This window comes from Lissotriton helveticus, chromosome 4_1, assembly GCF_964261635.1.
Source record: "Lissotriton helveticus chromosome 4_1, aLisHel1.1, whole genome shotgun sequence".
Classification (NCBI taxonomy): Eukaryota; Metazoa; Chordata; class Amphibia; order Caudata; family Salamandridae; genus Lissotriton; species Lissotriton helveticus.
In genome coordinates, this window is record NC_136063.1 from 265,996,831 (window position 1) to 266,017,352 (window position 20,522).

Below are 20,522 nucleotides of genomic sequence, written 5' to 3' on the forward strand. Positions count from 1 at the left end.
ATCGTCTTGAGTCCCCAGTTCAGGAAGGACCTTAAGCCCTGGCTCTTTAAATGACCCCAGCTCTTAGATGGATCTGCTCCTCCAGTGCCTTGAGACCCTAATGGGTGAGTAGTTGCACTTTACCAACCCTTGATTGATTGATTGGAGTCTCTTCAGGAGTTGGGTGGTGATTCTAACATGGAGCGTGTTGCTGTAGTCCAGCCGGCTGGTGACTACAGCTTGGCTGACAGTTATCCCGGTGTTGACATGGTGCCATCTGAAGATATTTCGGAGAGTGTAGAAGCAGGTAGAGGAGACTGCATTGATCTGGCTTTTAATGGTGACTTTGCACTCCAGAGAGATGCCAAGGTGGCAGGCATGGTCTGTTGGTGTGGGTCTGAGTTTCGGAGGGCCACCAGTTGTCGTTCCACTGGGAGGTATTGTCTCCAAAAGTCAACACTTCTGTCTTGTACATTTTGAGTTTCAGGCAGTTGGTCTTCATCCAGTCGGTGACACTCATCATGCAGTTGTGGAAGTTTTTCCTGTGGTAGATGAGTCTTCTGAAAACGAGTGGATGAGCTGGGTCTGCAAAGGATTTGATGTTGATGAAGTGGGTTCTGTCGATGTTGGCAAAGGGCATCATGTAAGTGTTGAACAGAGTGAGGCTCAAGGATGAACCTTGAGGGATGCAGGCGATGCTCTTGGGTTACAAGTGAAGGGTGGTAGGCGGATTCAATGGGTTCATTCGGCGTCCTGAAGGTTTTTTTTCAACAGGTGGTCGATGAGTTGGCAGTTGATGACCTTCTTGAGGACTTTGGCTGGTAGCCGGAGTAGAAAGATTGGGCAGTTGTTCCTGAGTTCGCTGGGGCTTTAGGAGGGTTTATTAAGGAGGAGTCTGACCTCTGTGTGTTTCCATCCATCAGGGAAGGCGGCTGTGGTGATGGACGTGTTGCAACTGATTTCCTTGCTCCTTAGGTTGAAGAAGTGGTGGGGATAGGGGTCTACAGGTGCTCCATAGTGGATGGATTTCATGATTGTTGTGGTGCTCTGCATAGTGTGGTTTTCCCATACAATGAGCGGGTGGTTGTGGGTGGCGTCCGTTGGGGTGAGGAGGTTGTGTAGGTCAGTGGGCCTGGGCCCGAAGTTACTGTAGATGGTAGATATCTAGATGTGTCCTTGATGTAATGAATTATATTAAGACAATGTTAAGACAATTGTTCTTTTTTTACTATTACATATGTGTATTAGTGAAAGGGGAAGGCAACAATTTTGCATTTTCATACTTCCTAGAACTGTATTTGAAAGTTGACACGACAAGACCATATTATAAGTGTGCCGTAGTAATGTAGGCACAAAAGGGCAGTTTCAGAAGCATTCTGACTGCAGGGTCCTAAATGGGTGTGAAAGGCACAAGCATTTTGTTTACTATCAGAATATTAAAATGTAAATATCTACAAGCCAAAATATTGTGGCAAATATTTGTCCACCAGAATGTCATAAAGGTACATATTCAGCTAAACCTAGGTTTGCTATATGTGACCCTATAAATATATAACTTGATCATAAATATCTTCAAGGTAGGTAGATATGGAGTAAAGAAAAGTGAGTCTATACTTACCTATATATACAAACAATATTTCATGGAAAATATTTTGCCCACAATACTTAGGCAGGTCGATATTTTTTGTAATCATTTTGACCAAACTTTAGAGGGGGAATTTGCTTGAGTTATTGAAATTGAATAAATTGGTAATGATACAGGTTTGCTTATTAAAAGTAGATTTACTGTCAGTGGTGATAACTAGGTTCTTTATAGAGGCTGAAGGTATGTAGTAGGGGTAAAAAAAACTGGCTACAAACTATTAGTGCAAAGTGGAGAAGATGTGTGTTTGTATGTGTGTGCTTGTACATGTTTGTGTATGTTTGGGGTAATTGTGTGAGGGATGTGTAGGTCGTGTTTGTAGGAGGACTTGAGGTGTGGGATGTGCAGGAGGGTGTGAGTGTTTGAGTGTGTGTGTGTGTGTGTGTGTTTGTGTGTGTGTGTGTGTGTGTGTATGTGTGTGTGTGTGTGTAGACATACTGGATAACAGATAGTTAGATGGTGACTGACTTGTTGTTGGGAAGAGAGGAGGGTATGAATTCTGCACACACAAGGCTGTGCCCTCTGGAATTTGGAATTTCTTTTCCATGCACCTCTACATAGAGCAAGACTTTCTGAAGTTTAGTCAAGGCCTATGGCTTGTGACTACTTCTGAATTATCCATAGTCTTTCCAATTCAAAGAAACACTTCTGAACTGTTCTGTCTGAGCTCAGACTTGAAATTAATGTTCCCTATCAAGACTTCCTAGCAAACTGAAGTGCACATATATCTGTCAAGTTGGTTCTTGTGCCGTTGAATCTCAGTTACTCAGTTACTGAGAAACTAGGCTTACTGGATTTTTAAAAGATGCAAAATGTCCCAATTGTAAATGTAAAATGTGTTTCTTTAGGACAAAGTAACTTGCATCAGTCTTCCACATTTTTCTGAACATGTGTTACTGACACATAGTAGCCATTCTCTGGAAACCTAGGGGCCGATTACGATGCCGCCCATAAAGGCTCCATGGTCGGAGCCTTCAGGGCAGCTCGAAATGGGCTGCTCGGTTTCCTTTCTGACCACCTCATTATGATGGAGGCAGTCGGAACCGAAACTGGCTGATGATTCTGGCTGGCTTCTGACAGGCTAGTAATCTCAAGGGTGTGCCTTTCCGCCCTTGAGATTACAATTCACTGTTTCCGACACGGTTCCATGCCAGCCTGTCCGACATAGAAACCATGTCAGAAAGGGTGTTTTAGGGCCCCCAGTAGGGCCTCCTTTGGTGCACAGCCTGCGGTTGGAGGCCCGCCCTCTTGATCCCTGCACCTTGTAGCAGGCACCTTGAAGTGCCTGCCTTGGGGTGCAGGGATGAACCGCACCTCCCATTTCACTATAGAAGCAGGCATTACGAATGGTTTACGGCCGTAATGCATGCTCCCATAGTGAAATATAGGAATGCGACCAAACAGTGTTTGGTAGCATCCTAATGAGGTGGTCGGGACCACCAACTGGGTGTCGGCCGGTCCCAGGACCAAGTCGGTGTCTGGCGGAAGGAATTTCGCCCAACCACGAAATCAGACTCCTAGGGGTCCATTGGCGCCTCCGCCCGACATTTGTGTTCGCTCACATGCCTATTCCCCCTGCCATATTACTATGGCGGCGGACCCTGGCGGACGGAAAGACCGTCCGCCAGTTTTCCGCCTGTAGGCAATCCGCCCGATTGCCTACCGGGCGGAAAAGCAGTTAATATGGTGGCGGTGTCTGACAGACACTGCCATCCATATTATGATGCATGTGGGGACATGCCTTTACATGGCGGCAAAGCCACCACGGAAAGGCGGGTGGTCCTTGCCAATGGGGGCCCGTAGCGGATCCCCAGGGATTCTGGGGGGTGGGGGGCACATGGGGGGTACCTATGGAACTCCCTGCATTTGCCAGTACAACGTGGCAGGCACCGCTCGATGCCTGTCATGTTGTGCTGGCAAATGCACAACTTGCATTTCTGGCATTGCGGCGGGCGGTGCTTTGAGCACCGCCTGCCACAATGTCAGGAATGTGGGATGCGCCCGCCACTGTGGCGGGTGCATCCTAATGGAATGTGCGGGATTGCTGCACTCTTTGCGGGCGGTCCCATTTCCCGGGAGTATGGCAGGCAGACAAAGTGCGCCCGCCATACTAATGAGCCCCCTAGTATTTCTAATAATGATACTCCTTCAAATTGTTGCTTTTTAGTGAAAGACTGGTCTCTCTAATCCTGAATATAGCACTTCATATTAATGTTAGCCAGATAGGTCATTGTAGGTGTAGCAAGAGACTTCAGTTGTTATTAATATCTAACACAAGATGAGTTACATACAACTACTTGCAAAATGGACTAACCCACGTTCCAGAATTCATTCTGGACTGATTTGTATTTCCTTTAGATGGACTTTGAATAAAGCAAAATGCCCAAAGAATTAGCCAGTTTGCCTATTATGCTTCCCCTATAACAAACTCCTCAGGGTGACGCATCAGTGCTCAGTTTGCAGTGACAAGTTACTTTAACAAGCATTATTAAACCAAAACCTTTTAACACTGCAAATATTCTAGGTACATCACATAGAAATAAAATAGGGGCATAAACATTAATTGACAGGAGGCTTATCTACATTCCACACAACTATCAAATCACACCGATAGGTAGTCTGGTAATTTCTGGTTCCTCACAACAAGACCTAGATTGGTTTGGAACACTGAAGCAATGCAATTATCACGATATAAATTACATTGAAATCTGAATCTTCCATCATCTGTATCATGTCAGAAATGAATAAAGTATTGTCTACAGTTTATGTGATCCTTATGATATACAAGTGTGTTAACAACTGGAAGATTAACGCCCCTACTATTTCATTTCCATTTCTGCTTTCTCAATGCTATGGGGCCTATTCACAAACTGAATTTTGCAGTACATTTAGTAATACTGTAATAGTACTACTAAAGGACAAAAAAATACTATTCACAGACCTACTAGTGTAAATCGCCACCTTCTCTTCTCCGATATTTACTATGGGGAGATCCTCACACATGTAAATTTGCTACCTAACAAAAAGAGGATGGGTGCCCACTGCCTTACATCCCAGCACTCAGTTCACCCCAATGCATAATGGTAAATGCAGTGCATGACAACACTAACTTCAGTGACAGTATTTGGTGCTCCTCCCTTGTTGGTGCAGCCAGTGCTGTGTATCTATAGGTCTGTGTTCCAGGATAGTCAGGGCCGGACTGGGAACCAAAAATGGCCCTGGAAAAGTGCTCCGCCGGCGCCCCCTCTCCCCCCGAGGGTTGTGGGTGCCGCCGAGCTCTTTGCTGGGGCCGGTTTTCAGCCGATTTTGTTAGAGGGGCGATTTTGCAGCTCTGCTGCAAAAACGGCCCTGTAACAAAAACGGCCCCCTGGGGCCCCAAACCTGCCTCCCACCTGTGCGGCGCACCAGGGGATTGCCTGGTGCCCGCTACGGCCAGTCCAGCCCTGAGGGTAGTTGTCCTTCTTCAGTAAAGAGTAACATTATTTTGGGAGTGGAAATGCTACCCAACGTCTACTCAGATGTCTGTAACTCACTGAGTGCATGTGCATCAACCACAGTTCATTAATTTAGGAAAGCTTTTTCAAACTAAAAACGGGTGGGAATACACTGTCTCACATCCCAGAACTCAGTAAACCCTTGTTTACAAACGTGTCAGAATTAGGAGTTTAGCTGCATTTAATTACCTCAATGTTACAGGGGAAATAGTAGCGTATTTACCATACCATGTGATTTTGGTGCTTTAATCACCAAAATCTGTATGCTGTTCCTCACAAACTCGTGATAGGTGTTATTAATTCCATATGATAAAAACTGGAATTTATCTTATGCAATAAATAACACCTAAACTCATCTTCAGGGCCTTAGTAGCAAATGTGTGGAGGCTGGGGGGGAGTGCCTGGAAAAAGGGGCATATTTACTTTGAAATGGGAGGCATTTAGGGAGGATTAAGGAGGGTGGTTTAGGGAGGGGATTTGGGGGGTCAGGGAGGTGCAGTCAGGGAGGTGCACCTACACACAAAATGTAAGTCCATTTGCTATTTACAGACCACACATGTCCAGCCGAAAAGGGACCCAAAACAGAAGTAAAGTACACAAGCTTAGAACTGAAGTTAGTGCAGCACTGCTGGTACTGCAGCACTATCCTGTAGAAAATAACGGAGGTAAGGACATAAAATAACCCAAGAGGAAATATTATGAAATGAAATTATTAAATATCTAAATAAAGGTAATTTAGTCCTTTATTACGATGGCTATTAGACAAGCGTCCGACCTCCACCGTATCGGGATGCAGACCACCCGACATGTAGTCGGTGGCTACACCCACAATATTACAATCAGACCGCCATGGAGATGGTCGGGAACATGCCCTTTTCAATAGCAGCTTGTGCACTGGCACGGATAAGAGTAAATGAATGTTATATATTTATTTTAAATGTAGAATAATATAAACGAAAGTTACAGCAGTATTAACTTAATTTTGAAATCAATTTGTGATACAATTAAATATATAACCCTAAATTAAATGTATTTTTTTGAAGCTAAAATGATAAAATACATTTTCTTCTTAAGTACATAAATTAGTTTTTATTATGATTATTAAACTAATATCGAGAATATATTAAAAGTAATTTCATTATATTTTAATAAAATAGTCACTACAGTAACTTTTAAATTAAAAAAGGCATTAAAATATTTTATATGTAAATGAAAAATACATCCCATTTTAAAATAACTGTCCTTCAACTCTATTTTATTGAAGTTTTACCCATTATCATTGTGCATTACCTTTTAAAACCCTACAACAGCCCCTCCACTCCCTCCACATCTTCCTCCTTCATACTAAGGGCCGGATTAGGATCTTGGCGATCTTCCCTCCATCCCGCTGTGGCAGTCCCAAGTACTCCCTAGAGTAGACGGTCTCTCGCCTTCTGTATTTAGATGTCACCACTACCTAGCAGCAGTGTTTCTGATGGCAGGGGACCGTCGCGGGATGTGGTCAGCAATTTAAAAATATTTTTTCATATCTGTCGATGTAGAAGTGTTATTTTAACTAAATAAGTGTCAAATGCACACTAATGCATCTCGTGACAAATTACCTTCTATGAGTACTTTTCCATTGCTGGAGTCAGGACCATATGTGCTCAGTCCAGTCAAGGGGAGAAAACTGCAGAACGGCCTTACCTTGATTTCCACGCCAACGTGATTGCTTTGTTCAGGGCCAAGTTGCTGCTGTGAAGAGGTGGAAGAACTCCTGAGGGGGCGTCGGAGCGCGGACTACCGTCGTGATGGTACATTCTTTAGTGCTGCACTGTATGCTGCAGTGAAGGCCACCTTTTAGCCCCCTTTGGAGTTGCTGGTAGGAATTCACCTGGCAACCACCAACCCAAAGCATCAGTGAGGTGGAGATGCGTCCCAGTGCCCTGATGAAATTGCCAAGATGTATTTGAGCACTGAAACATGTCGGCCGTTCAAGCCAAATATGGTCTTAACATGCCGTCTTTTAATTAAGTGTGGAGACTACTAAAATAAAGTATGTGTGGAATAGTTGTATACAACTCACTTTTGATCAGGAGAACTATTCACCTTTGTTTACACTACGTGGCTTAATATATATGATAGATGACATCAGCATCTACATGTCATTATTATTTTTACACCACTTCACACAAGCCAACGATTAGATTGCACATTTTTCTTTTCGGTCAAGAAAGTTGCCAATGATGACAGATTGAGCAAATCGGTGAGTACCAACCAGTAGCTCTGCGGATGGTGCTTAGGTGAGGCACTCTCTGACTTTTCTCACATTTTATCTTTGGTGGGTGTAAGAGTAGTTGTGGATGTTTTCTTTTTTTTAAATCTTTTTTATTGGTTACAAAACTTATGATGCTATCACAAAAGACAGTATAATACACATACATGAAATGTTTGTTTCACACCATATCAGAGTTCTCTAGTGTTCATGTGCAACTCCCTTGTAATCACCACTAAGCATTTCCCTGGTTTCATCACCGTTTCATATCAACTGTCATCTGACAAAGGATCTGCCAGTGACGGCGTGCAAATGTTTCCCCTAAATTTGTTCCACCCTCCCCACACCCGCTCCCATTTTTTAGGACACTCCCTATTTAAATAAACTGCTTTTTCAGCCACCATTACCCAATCCATGTCCATGCACCATTCTGCATAGGTTGGTGTTGTTTGTGCACCCCAGTATTTCGCTATATTGATATCATCATGCCCAGGGTGGCCCTGTCTTGGGTCTTGAGATTGAGATCTGTGGCTTTCCATATATTTAAGAGATACCGCTTGGGGTCTGACAGTACTGGAGGTCCGCCCACCTGTGCTATTGTAGTCATGACTGTCTCCCAGTACACTTGGATGCTTGGGCATTCCCATATTGTATGATAGAAGGTACCCACATCTCTACAGTTACGCAAACAGAGCTGGGTATCTGCTCTGCCTATTCTGGCTAGTACTACCCTGGAAAAATGTGTTCTATGGAGCGCCTTAAGCTGTACCAATCGTAGTCTGGAGGAGACTGCTACTTCTTGTGGTGATTCAAGCGCCTCCTGCAAATCAGTGTCATCTTATTCTCCAAGTTCAACCTGCCATTTTTCACGGAGAGTGTGTGTGGGGTTTGGCTAGTTGTTAATAATTTTTTGGGTTAGGTTAATGATATGGCTCGTTAGTCCATACAATTTGTTAACAGCCTATCCTCCAGTAGGGAGGCTTCCGGGAGGCCCATGCCCGGTTTAATATTGGTCTCAACTGCGTGTTTAATATGAAAATATTGAAACTGCTCTGTGGGTACCATGTCATATTTCCGTTGCAGTAGTATGAATGTGATGACTTTTCCCTTGTTCCAGAGGTCACCTACATTTGATATTCCTATCAAATCCCACTGTCGGAAACCTTTATATCTGCTCAGTCTTCCCAGCTTTTCAGTCTCCCGGAGTGGAGTAAGTTGCATAATAGTACCTTCCCAGCCCAATTTCTTAAGAACTGTATACCAGACATGGACCGTATGTGCAGTGGGTCCCGTAAGGTCTACCTATTGAGCTTTATTGTAAAGGGCCCTCATGACTCTCCCAGGACGTGCCTATCCATGTGAAATGTGGGTCCTGTCTGGGGGAGGCGCAACCATTGATTAATTATGATAAGTTGGGCGGCCCAGTAGTATGATTGTATATTCGGGAGTGCTATGCCCCATCATACCAGCCTCTAATCAGCTTATTCATGGCTATTCAAGCAGGTTTACCACTACAAAGGAGGCTGCATACTTTGTGTATCCCTGTCATAACTTCTACTGTTTCAGAAGATGTTTCTACAAAAAACTGAGTGGGGTATAGCCTGTGTTTTATGTACCGTATCAGATTCAGAAAGTGGTTTTCTTGTAAGCATGTAACGTTGATTATCACTTCCACCCCCCTCCCTCCAAATCTTGTTCTGCTTGACCTGGGAATTCAAGCTCTGTAAATTCTATGGCAGCAACTTTACCACTGCTCAACTGTGGTGAGGGACTCTAGTCCCAATACTTTGCCTGCAAGCTCTGGGTTGCTCAATATTACACCACTTAAAATTTGGCATGTATCATTACCCCATACCCTTCCAAAAAACACACACAACCAAAACATACCCCTATTCCCTTCCCACCTCCACAATTCCAAGTAAAAAAAACTTTAGAGGTAGAATTAGAAACATCCCTACATGGTGGTGAGACGTGTCCTAGTCTGCTTTTCTTCACACTCTGGCCCCTGCCATCTTTTCAGCCAAAGACGCCCCTCTTTTTAAGGCATGTCTCAGCCCAGGGTGCAACAGTGTAACAAAGTCATCCTATGAGCTCAATCATGGTATGCGAAACCTAGTTATTTCCCAGAAACTTTCAACGTTCTCATTACCAATCAGTCCATATATTATTAGAGGGTGAACTTAATGTATGCCCTGCAACAACAATTTTAGATTCCATTGCGGATGTCCCTGGAGCATTCATCTCCATATTCAGCGCCTTGAGGCATGTGCTTTTTTAATTTTTCTTTGGGTGTTCCCTTTTGCTGATTCTTGTAGCCCTCCAGTTTGAAGGAAGTTTGAGATCTATCCCTTACCGGTCCTAGAATTTCTTGAGCTTCCTCCACCATATGAATCCAGGTGGTTCTATGAGTCCATTGTAAACCACAGGTCAAAGGGGAATGTCCATCGGTAATATATTTGCTGTCAGCATAGTTCCACAGTAGTTTACAGGAGCATTCTTCATTTATTTAATGTGGGCTGTGAAAAGTCTTGAAAAAGATGTACGTTTTGATCATGAAATTTTAGCTCACCAGTCTTCCTCACCTCTGTCAGTATTTTATCCTTTGATTGCCAGGTGGCTAATTTAACAATTATGTCCCTCGGGCAATTACTGACTGTCTCTGTTACTGCACCCACTCAGGTGAGCCCGAATGATGGGGATCTTGAATGTTTGCCCCTCTTTAAGAAGCAAGTTCTGGTAGTAGGCCACTATATCAGATGTCTCTTTATTTTCTTGAACATTCCTTATCCGGATAGTGTCTCTTCGTGATCTCTCCTCAAGGTCCTTACATTTGTCTCAAAGCTCTATAATTAGCTCTTCCATTTTGATTTGAGCATCCTGTGATATCTTTAGCTCTTGTCTCATCGCCATAATATCATCTTTACTTCTGGCTCCTTGTTCCCCCATCACCTATAACTCTCAGACAAAACCATCTGATTTCAGTGCTTGCATGTAGGTGGTCACCTTATTTGCTGTTTTGTCATGGAGTTCACCCAGGCATCTCTAAAGATTCTCTTTAGTTATTAAGTTAGTGCCATCCCTCCATTCCCCTGGGTTCAATAGCTTTCGAATCCTGCAAGCTCTCAGCCAGCAGCTCTACATTCGGTGGAAACGGGGCTCCACTAATCAAGGTCTTCACTTACCTCCTATTGTGAAACAGTGAGTCAAACTTCAGTGTGGACTGGGGCTTTTCCAGCCCAAAACAAGCTAACACATCGCCAAGTCCCCTACAGGCAGGGGGTGGAAAGTTTTAAGAGGCCAAAACGTTAACAGCTGCATCTGGTGGATCGAAACCATCCTCACCACCTCTCCAGTATGTCTAATGACTGCCAAAGCCCAAGAATGAATGCCTAACCATTAGCAATTCAAGAGCACTATGAAGCTGAAGAAGCACTCAACCCTGATGAGCATCCCCAAGAACAGGCCGCAAAGCATTTTGACCACATCCCTGCAAGCACTGTCATGAAGCCTGTCACATTGACCATTTAGGGGCGGAAGGGATGGATTGGCACTTAGGGCAACCTGGAGAAAATATTGCATACAATGTACGTAAGCACAATGCTCTAACCTTAAGCTACTGCATTGTCCTCTTGCTCCTAGAAAAAAAGGTGCATGTTCAGTAACCTATGTTTCCTATAGATTTCTGAGCATAATCTGGGAGAGAATTGTGGCCCACCAAATAGGTATGGGTGGGAGTAAGTCGTGTTATTTCCTGTTCCATACTTATGTGAAAATATAGCAGAATTTCAAAAGATTACGTGGAACTTACACAGGGAGCATAACCCATCATTTAGTGCTATTTTATTAGCGTAAAGTGCAGCCTTGCACCTAAAATGAACCTGAGGGTGCATTTTGCACAAAGAAAATACTGCTAAATTGATCAGAACCTGAACAGGAACAGCCAGCACTCTCTCAAGCTTGCTAATCTCATTGTTCATGTGCCTCTGCACCAGGATTTTTTTTTATATATATAATTCTTTTTATTAAACAAAAGAGAATCGACAGTGCTGGTTACAGAAGAGAGGTATAATGTCAGAATTAAATACACATACACAAATGTTGACAATGAAGAGTACACATGACAAGTGATAAAGTAAAGTGGTTATCGCGAAGTAGGCTCTTCAAGTGAGGGGATAATGGGCGGGACGCAGGTATTGCCTCAATAGGCATTCCATTGGCTCCATATAGAGGACCATTTTTTGGGGCACCCACAGGCCACATACACGTTTTTTCTCTGGCCATACACCAGTCCATATCAGCTTTCCAGGCTTCAACTTTAGGCGATACCCCGGCACCCCACAACTGAGTTATGTTTCTTTTTGCCACCATTAGGCCCAGCGTGACCCATGTTTTGTCTTTGCTGTTCAAGTCTGTAGGTTCCCAGACATTCACAAGGCACCTTTTAGCTTCAGCTCTAATGTTATGCTCGAGGACCTTACTGATACAATTAGGAATTCCCGACCAATAATTCTGGGCATTACCATATTCCCATAGTATATGCATAAAGGTGCCTGCTTGGCTGCAATTCCTTCTACACATTCCCACGCCGATTCTACCCATACTTACGAGCCGGGACCCCGAAACATAGACTCTGTGGAGGATTTTAAGCTGAAGCAGGCAAAGTCTGGAAGAGATCGCAACCTCTCGTTGGGAGGCCACCGCCTCCTGCCATTCCTCATCATTGAGCTCCAGTCCATCCCCCTCCTAGAGCTCCCTGACCAGTTTAAGGTGGTCCAAGGTATTATTAATCAACTTTTTATAGGTCAGAGATATTACTTTTGTTGGCAACGGCGTGGATTCTGGGGGAGAGGCACCCTTCGGTAGACATGACATGAGCGCATGGCGCACCTGCAGATATTGGAAATATTCTGTGTTTGATAGCTCAAACTCCTTTTGCAGAAAAGCAAATGTAACCACCTCACCCTTTTTCCATAGCTCCCCAATCTTTGAGATCGCAATCAGATCCCACTAGTCAAATCCCTTCGAGGTCCTTAGCGTGCCCAATTGTTCCGTATCCCACAAAGGAGTAGCCAGCATGAATTTCCGGTCCCACCCCAGGCTTTTGTGTGCAGCATGCCATACCTGTACTGAGTGCTTGGTTGGACCTGTTAGGGGGAACCTTTGGGCCTGAAATATAGGGCTGTATTGTAATTACCACCCAGCAGTAGCCATTTATCCATTCTGTAACCTGGGTCATCCCCTCGGAGGTATGCGCAGTGATTAATAGCCACTAGGTGGCCAGCCCAATAATATTTTTTAACATCAGGAAGACCGATCCCCCCATTGTTCCAAATCAAAACTAGTTTTTGCAAGGCTCTGCAGGGTCTACCATCCCAAAGCAGTTCCCTTTGGAGGCCCTCTATCTCCTTGAAGTAGCTTGCTGGGACCAAATCTGGAAAGTTCTGCAACGCATATAGAAAACGTGACAGGTACATCATTTTGAACAGCGCTGCTCTACTCATAGAGAGTGGGAGCGTCTTCCAGTTCGCAACGTCTCGCTTCAGCCTCTGCGGGGGGGGGAGCAGATTATTCTCGTAGCAGGTTTGGGGGTCTGCTGTGATGAAAATTCCCAGGTATCGGAAGCCCATCTTTGCCACCTGAATAGGACATTCCCTGGGCGGGGGATCTCCACTGAGGAAATACATTAAGGATTTGCTACAGTTAATTGTGTACCCGAATATTTCCCAAAGCTTGTAAATATATTGAGCACTCTATGCAGCGATGCCGTAGGGTAGGCAAGATACAGGAGGATATTGTCCGCATATAAAGAGATGCGGTCCTCGCATGCATCAATTCAGTTCAGCCCCTGGATGACTGGTTCTCTGCGGATCCATGCCGCCAGGGGCTCCAGGGAGAGGGCAAAGAGCAAGGGCGACAGTGGACAGCCCTGACGAGTCCAACGGTCCAGCGCAAACACCTCCAACTTTTTATTGTTGACTACTACTTGTGCTAAAGGTTCTGTGTAAAGGAGCCGCACCCACTTGATAAAGCTGGGCGCAAAACCCATCTTCGCCAAAACTGCAAACAGAATGGCCACTCGATTGTGTCAATTGCAATCTTAGCATCCAACGAGACAACTGCTGCAGCTTCTTGGATCATGTCCACTCTTGCCAGCACCCCCTGCAATCTCCTCAGGTTTAATGCAGTGTTTCGAAGAGGCATAAAGCCCAACTAGTCAGGGTGCACCAAGTTACTTATTACTTGGGCTAAGCGACTCGCAACAACTTAGCTAAAACCTTTGGCTCTGCATTTAATAGGAAATTTGGCCTATATGATGAACACCAAGACCTTGGTCTGCTCTCTTAGTGTATAGTAACCAATGTTGCTATTTTTGGGCCGAGGGGGAGCAATCCCAACTCCCTGCTCTCCTCATACATGGCCAGCAGGTGCGGGCTATTTTATCTGGCTTTAACTTGTATAGCTTGATAGGTAGACCATTAGGGCCCAAAGCTTTGCCCGACTGGAAATTTCTAATCGCCTGTGCAATTTCAATGTTCGTGAAGTCGCTATCTAGTGCATTTTTCTCCTCTGTTGACAGGGTAGGAAGCCGTATATCTGAACGCAAAGCCTTTGAGTCTGCCTCCGAAAGGAAGGACATTGATTGATATACAGATCTATAATGCTCAGCAAACTCATTGGCAATTGCCTGCGGATCTGTTTGATACAGGATTTTTGTGCCAAATTTCGAACAGGTATAGTCACATCACTTTTGGTAGTTTTGCGTCAAAAGAGTAACACAAAATTCCAAAATCATTCCAATTACTTTGGCATAATTTGAATTTTGCTCAGGCCTACAAATATGAGTAAATATAGCAATAGTATAGGAGTGCATCTAGGAATCATAGATTTAGGGCCTTATTACGACTTTGGCAGTCATATACCAGGTGGTGCAATGTGCCGTCTGCTGTAGGAACGTCAAAGCCATAGTGCTGCCGCCCACCACTTTTGGACTTCAGTCCTGGTCTGGCGGGCAGTCCTGTGGTGGTCTAACAGTGGTGGTCTGTTAGGTTCATCGAAGAGCCTAACAGGCAGACTGCTGCTGTCAGAACGCCCATTGCACCTTCCTGCACCTTCCTGCACGGTGTGGCATACATGCCACACCGTGCAGAAAATGAGACTACAAATCCAGGGGGCACAGCATATGCTGCTGTGCATGCAGCCCCAGGCCCAGAGGAGGCAGGGAGACCAGGGCCCTCGTTAGTTGCCTCTCTGCTACCCTTTTCATTGCAGGCTCACTGCCATAAAAAGGGCGGTAGAGAGGCAACTCGAAATATGCACGGCGTGCCGGCACGGCACCTGCAGCATATTTCACCTATGTTCGCTGTGCAATCACCACAGGACTCTGTATCTCCCTGGCAGTTGCAGCAGCCGCCACACATGTACTGCAGGCGGGCCTGCAGTGTGGCAGTGGTCGGACCACCACCGCGAGTACATTGGTCGAGTGGACCGTAGTACTCATAATAGGGCCCTTAAACTTTTCTTCTGAATCGAACCCATTATATTCTAAAATATAATTAAAGAAACCAGTCTCTAACTGCATATAATACATTGGTTCAGCTTGGGAAATAGTCCATTAGCATCTATAAACACGTTTTTCTAAGTCATAAAAATATTTAGAAATGAGACTTTAAAATGAGTTTCATTGCCAAATGCTTTTATCATATTTCATGTATAGAAAAGAGACGATAAGCTTCTCGTTGCTTGCTATAGATAACATGTAACTTGTGTAGTGATTTCTTGTTCTTATATAGCTGAAGCCATTAATCATCCTAATTGATACAAAAGTGTTTATTTAACAATGCAACTTACACAAGAAACCAAATTAACCTCTCCCAATGCCTAGCTGTTTGGGTAGGCATTTTGATCAATAGCAACAGGAGAAGTACAGAGAGGTCACTTCCACATTCCAACTGATTAAAGGACCTAATCTTCCTAACCATGCATCACTGTCTGTCATTAGACTATCAGTGCCTACCGCCATGTGCCTTATGCGTCACTGAATAATTTACATACAAATGAGTCATGCCAATATTTATTCGTACATTATTAAGCTTTTAAATTGTTTGATGGTACGTATAGTGCTGAGTCACAGAGTGTGCCATGTGTTATTAGGAAAAAATTCCAATCGAAATATAAATACACCAATTAAATGCAATGATACTGCTTTACTTGGATACAGACATCTCAAAACAGACATGCAGGTGCACTTTTTGTCTCAATACAGTGGGATGTCTAGTGACAGGGAGTAGTGATAGGTGGGCAAGGACTTGATTGATGATTCTGGAGTGAAAATATTGACAGTGACATGGTAGAAGCATGAAGTTTATCAAACGGCAGGTAAATGGCATAGATTAATGGTTATATTCCCAAGTTAGGCCCATGTAGCTTAGCAGCTTATTTCTTACATTGTCTTCACAAATAACATTCCCTGAAACTAAACTTGTTTAAACATGCACCTTCGCACAACTTTATAACAACGTCCTGCAAATCATGGACATGGTCTCGTTTCACACTATGTGCAAATGTCATCTCTATCTTTATCCACGGGGCAGCAGGACTATCTACATACCCATAACAATTAGCACCATGGTAGAACTATATCTACTATTTACGGTACTGGTACTTCTGATCGTGGTTATCGGCTTCTGTCTATTAATCATTGTAGCACACGTATTTTATGCAAGAATAAAGTTGGTTCAATTAATTTATTGAAAATTTCCCACTGGGTACACTCTGTATACTTCTCTGAGAATAAGTGAGCATGAGTGACTGAGCGAAAGGTTCTGTACTGGTTCCACAGTCCCTGAGGAGTCAGGGTTGCCATGTTCGGTGGTTGCCAGAAGCCATTCGCTTCCTGGTGTTCAGGAGAACTTACAGTGGCCCTGTGGGCTAGATGGTCTATAGGCCAACATATCCTGTGGGAGTGTCTGGAATAAGTCTTGGCACCATGCCCCTAGTTTATGTTGTCCAAACAATGTGCAGATCCTTTGGATTAGTAGGAACTACATGAAGGTAGGAGGACCAACAATCCACTGAAAATCAAAGCCAATTCAGAAATCCAACCATCCAGGTTTGGTCAGAGTTTGCTTCTTGGAAAACCTTGTGTTTTCCCTTGGACAATGAACACAAGAAATGCAGACGTGGGTGATGGGACTGTCCTTGTTGTTTTCTGTCAGTAGTAACCATTCTCTATGGTGAAAATGTCACTCATACAAATATAAAGATGCTCATGATCAGGTAGGGGTCACCTTAAGGATTACCTAATAATCAGGAAATATTCTCTGATTGCCAACATTCCAGTCTTCATGATCATTACAAGGTAATAATTACGAGACATATGCATAAAATCTTCACAAATATTTCCATTCATTAAGTGCATTAAAAATAAAATATATAAATAATCGTCATTTGACGCGGGACACTGTACAAGATTTAGAAGGTGAGACCCATACGCAGTTATTTGGGTGTTGCTTGCTCACTCAAAATGCTATAAGGTTGCCACCAACCGTGTACTGTGCAGAGAGGATTGAAGAGGATTATCTAAAGAGAGAGGAGACCAATCCAAATGTGTTCCTAACGAGCACCATAATTCATTTGGTTGGTTCTTCAGGATCTGGGACACCACAAACTGTGCCAAATTTATTGATTGATTTATAGTTTTATAGAGTGTCACAACTACCAAGAAGTGTATCCTGGTGCTACGATAATGACACTAAAAACCAGTGATCATATTGAGGTATGGACTAGGTGATTGTTAAACTCTATCAAGCACATAATAAATTAGTAGTGGATCGTAGTACCTGGAGAACAGCCTTGGAAGTAATTGCAGAGAGGCACAGCAGTGAGTAAGGTAATATCTTGTGAACCAACAATTCTCCAGGAAGTATATTCTATGGAAGTGATTTTTTCCCTTTAGAGGGAGAAGGCAGTAAATAGCTTTATGACAAAACACAAGGCTTTGAAAATATACCTCTTCTTGATAGGAAGTAAAGGAATTGAGGTGAAAGGAGAGTGGATCGTACCACAATATTCTGAGTAAGCTGAATATCAGTGGTAAGATAGGTAAGAAGTAAAATACACATAGAGTTACATTAGCCCAGATTCATACTGCCTGGAGCCCTGATTTCCTGTGTATATCCGGAAGGAGATGCAACATTATATGAAAGCTACGTAGGTTGAGAAAGCGGTTGGTGGAGAGCTTGACTTTCAAAAGAAAGTGTGTTGTCAAAGATAATAGCTACGTTTCAGGCAACTGGAGATGGAGGTGGTCCACGTTTTCCACGTCACCCTTTCAGGGAACAGCGGGAAGAATTCCCAAAGACAACCATTTTGTTCTTATCAGTTTTGAATCACATTGTGTTATTATTCATCCAAAAGATAACTGATTGAAACCAGCCTTTGAAATTCCTGCAAAATTGATTGTTCATACAGTCTAGAGGTACTATCAGTTCATCTGCACAGGAGTAAAAATGTACTCAAAAGTACCTTATTAGAGCGGTTCCCTTCTAGATATTAAATCAAGTGTGATTCTATGCAGAGTCCTAGGGAACACCACAAGCATTTCTAATGCATAAAAAACAGGTTCTGAGAAGGCGGGCTGGCAAAACTCTGTTAGAAAAGAGATGATGCAGCTTAAAGCCTCATCTCTGAAACCAATATCCATAAGCGATTGTATGAGCATAGGTTGGGCTATGGTATTAAAAGCTGCTGACAGATCTAACTGTACCAGTGCAAGAGATCCACATCTATCTATAATCCAATCACGAATGATGCATGGAAACTCAGGACAAAGATAAAGAACTGCAGAGATGACATAGTAGCTTGGATGGTCTGGGACTTTTATTCTCATTCGAACACTTTGGTGGGTATAGTCCCAAATGTATAGGGAATGGTGGGATTACTGACACGAGCTGGAAAACTGATTGGAATATGGTTTGAGTGAGGTGGGATGCAACCAGAGGTTCTCTATGCCAGGCCATGAATGATGTGGGCATGAATGTCCAATGAGCTTTTCTCCTATTGAACATGTTATAAAAGCACCAAACCAACACGTGAGGATTACTAAAATGATATATTTGTGTCAGGTATTTTGTACCATTTAATCATGTCTGCATTCACCTTCTAGGAGTACTACACCACATCAGTGGCGGCTCGCTGTAGGAGTGCTGCGTGGCGGGGGAGGGGCATGGTGGAGGGGTAGTGGAGTCCGACATATGATGGACAGGAGTAAGGTAAGTAATTAATTAAATAAACAAAACAATTTACCTCACGCGCGCTGCATCGCCAACTCCGCGATGCAGAGCGCAAAAGGTACATTGTTTTATTTATTTAATTACTTACCTTACTCCTGTCCGTCGTGAGTCGGATTCCACTACCCCCCACCCTGCCCCTCCCCAGCCATACATCACTGCCCCACAGCACTCCCACGGCGAGCTGCCACTGCACCACATCCTGCCTTTTCTGAACCTTCCCCCCACCATAGCGAATGCACTAGTGAAATCCAGAGTTGGTATTGGGAACAGCCTATACTTAGCAGCAGCAAAATACATCTTTAATGGGCTCCACTTAATGCAAAATACTGCAATAAGACTAGCAGATGGTGTGGGGAAGTGGGGTGACATCTCAACAATTCTTACATCAATTGAATTGCTAAGTCTCGCACAAGATATGTAAATTAATCTCTCCCCCAATGGATGCAAAGCCATGTTCACTTAAACCCTTGATTTAATTGCTGCCAAATTTACCTGCCATCAATTGATCTACCATCTCAGGTCAGCAAACTATGCACTGCTCTAAATTCCATTGTATTGCAAAGTGTATACTAAAGCCAGAGCTTTATCTGTCACCACAGCTTGTCTGCAGAACGTCTCCCTCATTCCCTGTACACTCAATCTTCTTTTCTAAAATTCACAAAAATGCTCAAATTTCACTTATAATGTTTTCAGCATTTCCTTGGGGTGTTGATATCTTTCTTTCAACACAAAGAAGCGTTTGCATTAGTGTGCTTTGTCAAGCAGAAATTAACATAACATAATGTAATGAAATGACACATATTACTTCGTGGTTAAATACACATCCAAACTAATCTGCTTTCCTTCAGTGATGTGGCAGATATCGGTAGAATCCACATATTTCACTAGAAGGAAATGCTAATATATCCCTGGGAGTTGAACATATGTAGAGTAGAGACTATAATATGACACTAAAAATTAGGTTTTCTATAGCTTATGATATCTGTAGTGTGGGATGTCACTTTAGATGCTGAGGTTCTAAATAAGATATGGGGTTCAGGGTGGGCCCACCACTGCTTGCTTTCTGTGTGTTGGAAAGCAATTCAAGGTGGTGCTATGATGAGTGAAGATGAATTCACAGAATGTTAACCCTGCTCTCTCCTGGTATCCTCCTTCAATCCAATCTGCATCCACCCCTTCCTCACCATAAAAACACCTCACAGTTTTAGAGCAGAGTGAGGCTGTTGCTGTATGGGGCAGCAGCCTGCCTTTTCCTAAAGTCAGGTCAATCACTAGAGCATGCTTTGTTGCTGGTCTCAGCCTATACAGCAGGATTCTCCTGGAGGGCGGAATCCATGGCAGATTTTGAGCATTTCCCCATTTAGAAAAATGTAGTTATCTTACAAATCTGGCATAGATCCGGCCCTCCAGGGCTGTCTTTGGAGAACCCTGTTATAGATCAATGTTTCCAAATCAGTTTGCAACCATGTGGTCCTCACTACATTTAAGAAAGGTCCTAACAAGAAATACATTCAATCTACAGTGTACAACTAAGGCAAAAGGCTTCTCTAACGTTCTGCACAGAATTAGTTGGCTAATGTTTCACAAACTAAGCTACAAAACAACTGAACCTTGACCTGGTAGCAAAACATCTAAACATGTGAAGAGTATTTGCAGGAACTGACATAAGTGATGTTAACAGGGGAATAAACCTCCACGCCATAATACTCCAAGGGTGTTTGGTCCAACAGACCCCTCAGCTTACTCTTATGGTTGACTGTCAGAGTTTGGCAGATTTTTTTACCACACCATTGACTGGGGCTCAGAAGTAGATTCTTACTAGTATCTCCATTGCCCTATGTTCCCAATGGCAGAAGCATAAC

The 20,522-nt window shown here is 43.5% G+C and overlaps 1 protein-coding gene across 1 annotated transcript in view; it reads left to right on the forward strand.

Moving 5' to 3' along the window:
- ADCY8 (adenylate cyclase 8) overlaps positions 1 to 20,522 on the forward strand; it is a 1,090,843-nt gene that overhangs the window by 758,619 nt on the left and 311,702 nt on the right. The gene's annotated exons all lie outside the window — the stretch shown is intronic.